The following is a 7,566-nucleotide window of genomic DNA, read 5'->3' on the forward strand; positions in this document are numbered from 1 at the left end:
CAAGTCTGAAGGTTGCAGAAAGATGGGTCATCCAGGAGGTAAAAGCAATTAAATTTGTTTTACCCTCCCTTTAATGGGGTGCTTTGACACAAGTGAAGCCAATGGGGTTGGTTGGTTTTGTTGTCTTGATGTTACCTCTGTAACATGATAATGATCCAACGTACACTTGTCTTTTTGTGTTATTTTGGTCTGGTTTTGAACAATCATATGCTTTCTTTTGTGAAATCTTAGCCATTTCATAAATTTCAGTGTAGTGTTAGCCCCATTTCCAACGTCTATGAAACCTTCAACTGCCTGTTTTCAAACTTTCATTCCAATACTACAAGTTAATCGGATTTTACCGGATTAGACCTGTTTTCTGGTTTTTCAGTTCAACATAGATGGTTGAACTACTCAACCAAATCGGCTCTTAGCTCAACTGGTTGATATTAGCATATTTAGCTATGGATATATAATTAACCACGAAATTCCACACTCAAGTCCATAGCAGCATAAGCAGAAAGTGATCATTAATGCAAAAAAGTTAACAGTTTGCCTGGTGAATAAGCTTGTATCCATTTCATAAATGCACTGAAATTTGCCTTTTGCCCTTTTTCCAGGGTTCACAACATGATTTATGAGAATAAGATTGATTTGATGAGATCAGAAATGAGAGTAGTAATAAGGTAGCCTTTACATTGATGGAAAATTAAGTCACCCTTCAAATAGTGTCACGAGACTGTGCTTTTATAAGACAACTGGGATAGTGCCCTGCTGGACCATTTTGCGCAAGTTTGCCAGCTCCATTCCCTTTTTCCTAGGGCTCCCTCATTTTGGACCTTGCATATCTACAAAACCAGTAAGATGTGTCTGGTTATCAAATGAGTCTACCGGACAATAGTATTAAAGGCAGTTATATGTATTCTATGTGCATGCCGCCTCGGTCTGATGAAGGCAACAGACTGCTCTGAAGATCTGTCAGCACTTTTGTGGCTTGTTCTATTTGCTGTGATGCAACGTGTGTGTGTGAGAGAGAGAGAGAGAGAGAGATTAACGAGATAGGGCATTAAAATACAACATTGATATTCTATAAATTGTTCAAATGATGGCCACGGAACCAACATATTGCAGGCTTAATGACCAACCAATTGCTAAAAGTGATCAAACTACTAAAGATGCATGTAAAATAATTCAGGATGTTTGGATGTTGGTTAGCAAATCCAGTTGCATAAAAGTGAACTAACCATCTTGAAATTCAAGAAGGAAAAAGATTCTGCTATAGAAGGTCTCTTATCAGAGAGAGATGCTTGCTGTTATGTTTGTAGGTTACTTGCAAAAATACATCTCAGTATTCCATAATGCAAGTATGTGTTTTTATCACCTATTTCGCTTTCTTTTCTATTTTAAGTTTTACACACTCTTTCTTACATTATGAACCAGTCTTGCAGTGTATGCTTTTCAACAAAAAAAAACTTGAGTACATTTTACATTCCAGGTTTTATAATGCTTTCAAATTTCTAATATGGTCCAAAAATACACACAATATGGGAAAAACAAAGAGTTCAATTATCCTAAAGCTAAATATGATTCATAGGAAATGGGAATCAATAAGAAAGTGTATTGTAATGAAAGGGTTATGCTGTGAATCAAGGTCTAAGAATTACAGGAATTAAGTAAGGATACCTCAAAATCAGCAAATGCAACCAGCATTCCTCCTTTAGCCCGAATCTTGAACATATTGAAACCAGGATACCTGGACCAGTAAAATGAAAATGAAATCAATTACTCTTGAACGACGGTAAGGATATGCTTAGAGGAAAAAAAATATAAAATTCAGAATTTGGTTCTAACAGAAAACATTTACAACAAATATATTACTAGCACCTAATGATTAGAACTGCAGCTTACTTAGATAGAACTTCCTTCAGTTCATATTCAGTGCAATTTGGACCTAGATTTGCTATGAACAAAGTGGAGCATGGTTGAGCACCTTCATTGATAGTCCTTTCCAACTGCTCCTGTAATAGTAATGAAATTTAGCTCAACTTAGACTTCAAGTCATTCTTTCTTGGCTACATCACGTACACTTTCTATAAAATAGCCTTGAATGCTTATCTGATGATTCATGCCGAAACCCAAATGTAAGTGGCTTACATTTAACTTACATTTGCAGCTGGTACAGAGTGTTCTGGATCCATTACCGTATCACTGCACGTCACCATACCATGAGCTAAACTTAGATATCCTATAAAAGTTAAACACAACTAATTAAAAACAAGTTTCTTCATTATTACTAGTAGTATTAAGCTTTCCACACTGGTGCTAGACATGGGGGAAACCTAAAACATTATACTTTTAATTGAAACAATAATGTATCTCCATAGAGTTTCCAACCTCTTTACAGTTTGCAATTCATCATTGTTTGAAGAATCAGCATTTTCAGCCCCAGATGGTTCTTCAGGGTCACTGTCTCCTGAAGATGGAAAATCTTGCTAACGTGAGTAGGTGATAAACGACCATGATATGAGAGCAGAGGCTCCCACATCTAGAGCCCATAGATATGCACTTCTTTGTTCTCCTTTTTAACACAATAAATAGGGAAAATGTAGAGAGGATGATTGTATGAGCTTACCATCATCACTTGATGTTTCCTGGGTATTATTAGCTGAGGCATTGGTTCTATTTTTTTTTTGTGTGGATAAAATAAGGCCTCATTAAAAACCCCCTTCTTATCCTACATGTTACAAACATAACATGAAGGACATTAGAAGGAGGAAAAGAGTGCCTCTGACTTTTATTAATTAGAACAATAATACACCTCCACACCTCAACAGCTAACAACTTCTTACAAAGCAGAAAACCATAATTCTAAAAACACAACACACCCTGATACTCCCTAAATAAGAACAACCAAGGCATAACACCTTAACCATTACACAAACCTAAAAATCAGCCTATACCAGCTTTGGCTAATTCATCCGCTTCCCAATTTGCTGCTCTCGAGATGAGCCTTGTGATAATACCCTTCCTCTCCACACTAGAAGCTATATCCCTTACCAAGGATTGAAACAAAATAGTACTAAGGTTCGGATTATTAATCCACTTCAGAGCATTAAAAGAATCCGATTCCAAAATGATCCACTGATTTGAAAAGAAATCAGCTTCAACTTCCTCAATAAGAATCAACCCTCTATTAATCGCCAAAAGCTCTGCGAGTAAGGGAGGACCTCCCCCTACCTTCTCTGAAAATGACCCAAGCACCAACCCACTGCCATCCCTAATCAAGCCACCAATTCCACCCTTATCCCAACCTTTGACCATTGCACCATCTACATTTACTTTTAAGAACCCTTCCGGAGGAGGACTCCACCTAGAAGGAAGATACCTCTTATTCAGATTGACATGTTGATCTGCTAGTTTTAAATCCCCCATCAAGGAATCGAAATGAAAATGAACATCCTTAACTGATGTTTCAAACCAAGAAACAATTCTGAAACGTGAAATGAAGAACAACAACGCTGAATCTACCTTCCCATTCTGAAAAATCACCTCATTCCTACATTTCCAAACAGACCACAACACTGCTCTTGAAATAAACTTCCATATATGAGATCGCGGCACTAGGTCATCCCAGGCAATTAAGAAATCCATCAACGAACCAGGAACCACAAAGAAAACATTCCATAACTTTAAAAACTTAGCCCACAAAACCCATACCACTTCACAGTGAAGAAACAAATGAGAGACCGACTCATTGTACTTCCTGCACATAGGGCAAACAGAGTCTTCAACCCCAGTAACTCCTCTCTTCAGCAGTTCCTCTTTCACCGCAACTCTATGATGAGCAAGTTGCCAAACAAAAGATTCCACACGTGGTGGAGCTACTCCTTTCCAAACATACCTTTCCCAATTACTTTCTAATTGATCATTACCCTGTCTATCAAAATAAGTTTTCATGCATGATTTTGCTGTAAAGCAACCCTCTCCATTTCCCAACCAAATCCAACAATCTTCCTCTACTAGAGACAAAGAAGAGCTATTCAACAGAGAGATAATTTGCAGCCACTGCTCAACCTCCCAATCCATCAAATTCCTTCTCATTTGAATATCCCAAACCCAACCCGAATCATTGAACAATATGAATTTTGCAACCTTACCCTCTTTGTTATTTGAGAGAGCAAATAACCTTGGAAACCTATATTTTAGAGGAACCGAACCCAACCAAACATCATGCCAAAACTGAATAGTTTCTCCATTTCCAGCTCTAACACACAAATTTCTCCTAAAACAGTCCCCAAATGCATCACTTGAAAAGAAGTTCTTAACAACTCCTCTCCAAATCCAGGAAGTACGAGTTGTCCAAGTATTCCGGATCATCAATGAATTAGGATCCATATTGTAAACACAACACACAACTAATTTCCACCAAGAATTTTTCTCTGTAGCAAATTTCCACACCCATTTCCCCATAAGAGCCCTGTTTAATAGCAACAGATTCGGAATCCCTAAACCCCCCAACTTCTTTGGCTTACACACCGAATCCCACTTGATCCAATGAATGTTCTTTTTATCTGATGATCCCCCCCATAGAAACGATGCCATGATAGAGTTTAGTTTGTTGAGAACACTAATAGGGATCCGAAAAATAGAAAGATAGTGAATTGGAAGAGAGCACAACACCGATTTGACCAAGACAGCCCTTCCAGCTAGAGATAAAGACTTAGCCTTCCAACCAACCAAACTATTATAAAATTTTTGTACAACCGGTTCCCACAGGGAAAAAGAATTCCTCTTGGCCCCCAATGGAAGACCTAAGTACTCCGAAGGAAAAACTACCCTTACGCACCTTATTTCCTTTGCCCATGAAACTAGTTCCTCCTCCCCCACATTAATTCCAAAAATTCTGCTCTTAGACAGATTCAACTTCAAACCCACCATCAGTTCATAAATTAAAAGCACCCTTCTAATATTCACCAAATCATGAATACAAGCCTTACTAAAAATTATTAAGTCATCCGCAAACTGCAATTGAGATAACATGAAAGAACGATCATTAGAGCCTAATTCAAAACCCGAAAACAGCCCCTTTTTCACTACTTTTACCAACATTAAATGTAGCAATTCCCCTCCCAAATTGAACAACAAAGGGGATAACGAGCAGCCCTGCCTTAGTCCTCTAATAAAGTGAATTTTCTCCGTAGGTGTGCCATTTACCAAAACTGAAATGGAAGCTGTTGAAACACACTTGTACATCCAAGAACTCCATCTAGCTCCAAACCCCATTTTACTCATTATTTTCAGCAAGATCCTCCAATCAACCAAATCAAAAGCTCTTTTGAAATCCACCTTAAAAACAACTCCCTTCAATCCTTTTTTCCTCCAACAATCAATGCCTTCATTTGCTATAAACGAGCAATCTAAAATGTGCCTCCCCGGTATAAATGCGAACTATGAAGGACTAATAACTTCATTAATGCATAAGCTTAACCTTCTAGCCAGAACTTTTGAGAGAATTTTGTAGAAACCCCCAACTAGACTAATATGCCTAAAGTCTTCAAGCCCCTCCAGATTGTCCCTCTTGGGAATAAGAGAGAGGAAAGAATAATTGGTTTCCATGTCCCATTCCTTTCCCTCATAAAATTCCTTAAAAAACAGCAGCAAAACTTTCTTCAGACTTGACCAAAACTTCTTAAAAAAGCTTAAATTCAGTCCATCTGGGCCAGGTGCTTTATTACAATCCGAATTAGCGATTACACCCCAAATTTCCTCTTCAGAAAAAGGCTTCTCGAGTGCCATACTCCGCTGATTCGAGAGCTGTAAAAAATCCTTATGAGCAAATAAGACACTTACATGGTTTACGTTTTCTCCTTGAGTTTGATCTGGCTATTTCAATATGCAAAACAGATCCTGCTTGAGGATCAAACTTCACACCCTAAATATGGTTAATCAAAAGAATCAACATAATATAAGGTCATAGAAATCTCCAAAAGCTTCAACAATTCTTTTTATGCAATTATACTCACATTTAATGCATGCATTGCTGCAATTGCAGATTGATGATTGATAAAGGTAGCAAATGCAACAACCTGCGACCATAAGATGCAGTCCCCTGCTATTTTACTTTTCCAAGTACAATTTCTCTTAAAAATGCAAACAACAACAAGCTTCCGCTCAGTAAAACACAAGTCTCGATGAGTATATAAGAGGTGAACTTAGAGATTAGCCCAGTAAGTTCATGCAGCTGTACTTAGGAGGTCGCCTCCAACAAGTCCGGGATTAGAATCCCAGCATCCCCAACCATTCTCTTATCCCCAATTTCCCAACCTTTGTACAAAAAACAAGGACTATATAAATGGGGCAGCAACATTAATATTCCCCTTTGTATATATGTTCTCAAGAAGTGTTCTTTCGTCGAAGAACCATGGAGAACAATGATGTGATCATAAAAAAAATGCTGAGTTCATAAGCATATCAAAATTGCCCAATACCATCATTAGATAGCAATAAAGATGCCACCCTTTCTTTCTACAAAATAGCTGAACATAGTTCAGATGTAAAATAAATTCAAACTGAACAGTCCCATCTAAAAAGTAGGATTTCTGGAAAAAAGAAGCAAGTAGCAAAATTAGCTATTAATAGAACGCCTAAACTTTACATTGCTTATCAAATTTTTACTAAATAACTCTAAAATTTAACTAATTGTAAATTCAAAACACCTTCATATTTCCTCAAGATAATAAATAAGAAGAGTGCTCTAAGCTCCGGGTCCTTATTACCATGTTCACTGCTACGAACGGAAATTTCTCGGAAACCAAACAGAAAGTAAAAGAATTGGCAAAAATTAGAAATGTTAATTTACCTGGTTGCCACGGCCACTGTATTTTAGTTGACAATAATCGAAGCCAGCGCGTCGTCGAAATAGGTTGTGAATCTCACGAGCCTTGACGTCGTCCGGGAGTCCCGAAATGAAGAGTGTGTTGATCAAGTTACGGTCTTGGTCAGGTTGAAGGAAATAGAGATCGAATTCGTACGGCGGCAGAGCCATTGGATTCTTATAGTGGAGACTTCTCGCGGCTATGATTTTTAGATAGCGCGGTGGCCGGCTGTGGAGACGATTAGGCTATAGAGTTTCAGCCTTTAGGGGTTTAGAACTGAAAATTGTGAAATAAAAAATTGTTTTTTTAATGTTTTCAACAAAAGTTATTTTTTTAGTAATATTGTTTCAAATTATTTTTTACTAAAATCATATCTAAATAATAATATTAATCAAAATAATATTATTTTGATAAAGACGGAATAATATCATCATTTAAAATAAAAAAATCAAAAATATAAAAAAATCAAAAATATAAAAAAATATGAATTCTATTAAAAAAAGCTGTACATTATAGGTATTGAAAATATATATTATACAAATATGAGCACAAGCTGATCCACGTGTGTATATTAATTTATATTCATAATAAAATACTAAAATAATAACATAATATTTATTTTGTCCTCCTGATTCTAAGAACTCGAATTCAAGACATTATTTTAGCAATATCAAATTACTTATCATTTAAATCAACATCTGTCGATATAACA

Source organism: Hibiscus syriacus, unplaced genomic scaffold, assembly GCF_006381635.1.
Source record: "Hibiscus syriacus cultivar Baekdansim isolate YM2019G1 unplaced genomic scaffold, ASM638163v2 tig00109921_pilon, whole genome shotgun sequence".
Taxonomy (NCBI): domain Eukaryota; kingdom Viridiplantae; phylum Streptophyta; class Magnoliopsida; order Malvales; family Malvaceae; genus Hibiscus; species Hibiscus syriacus.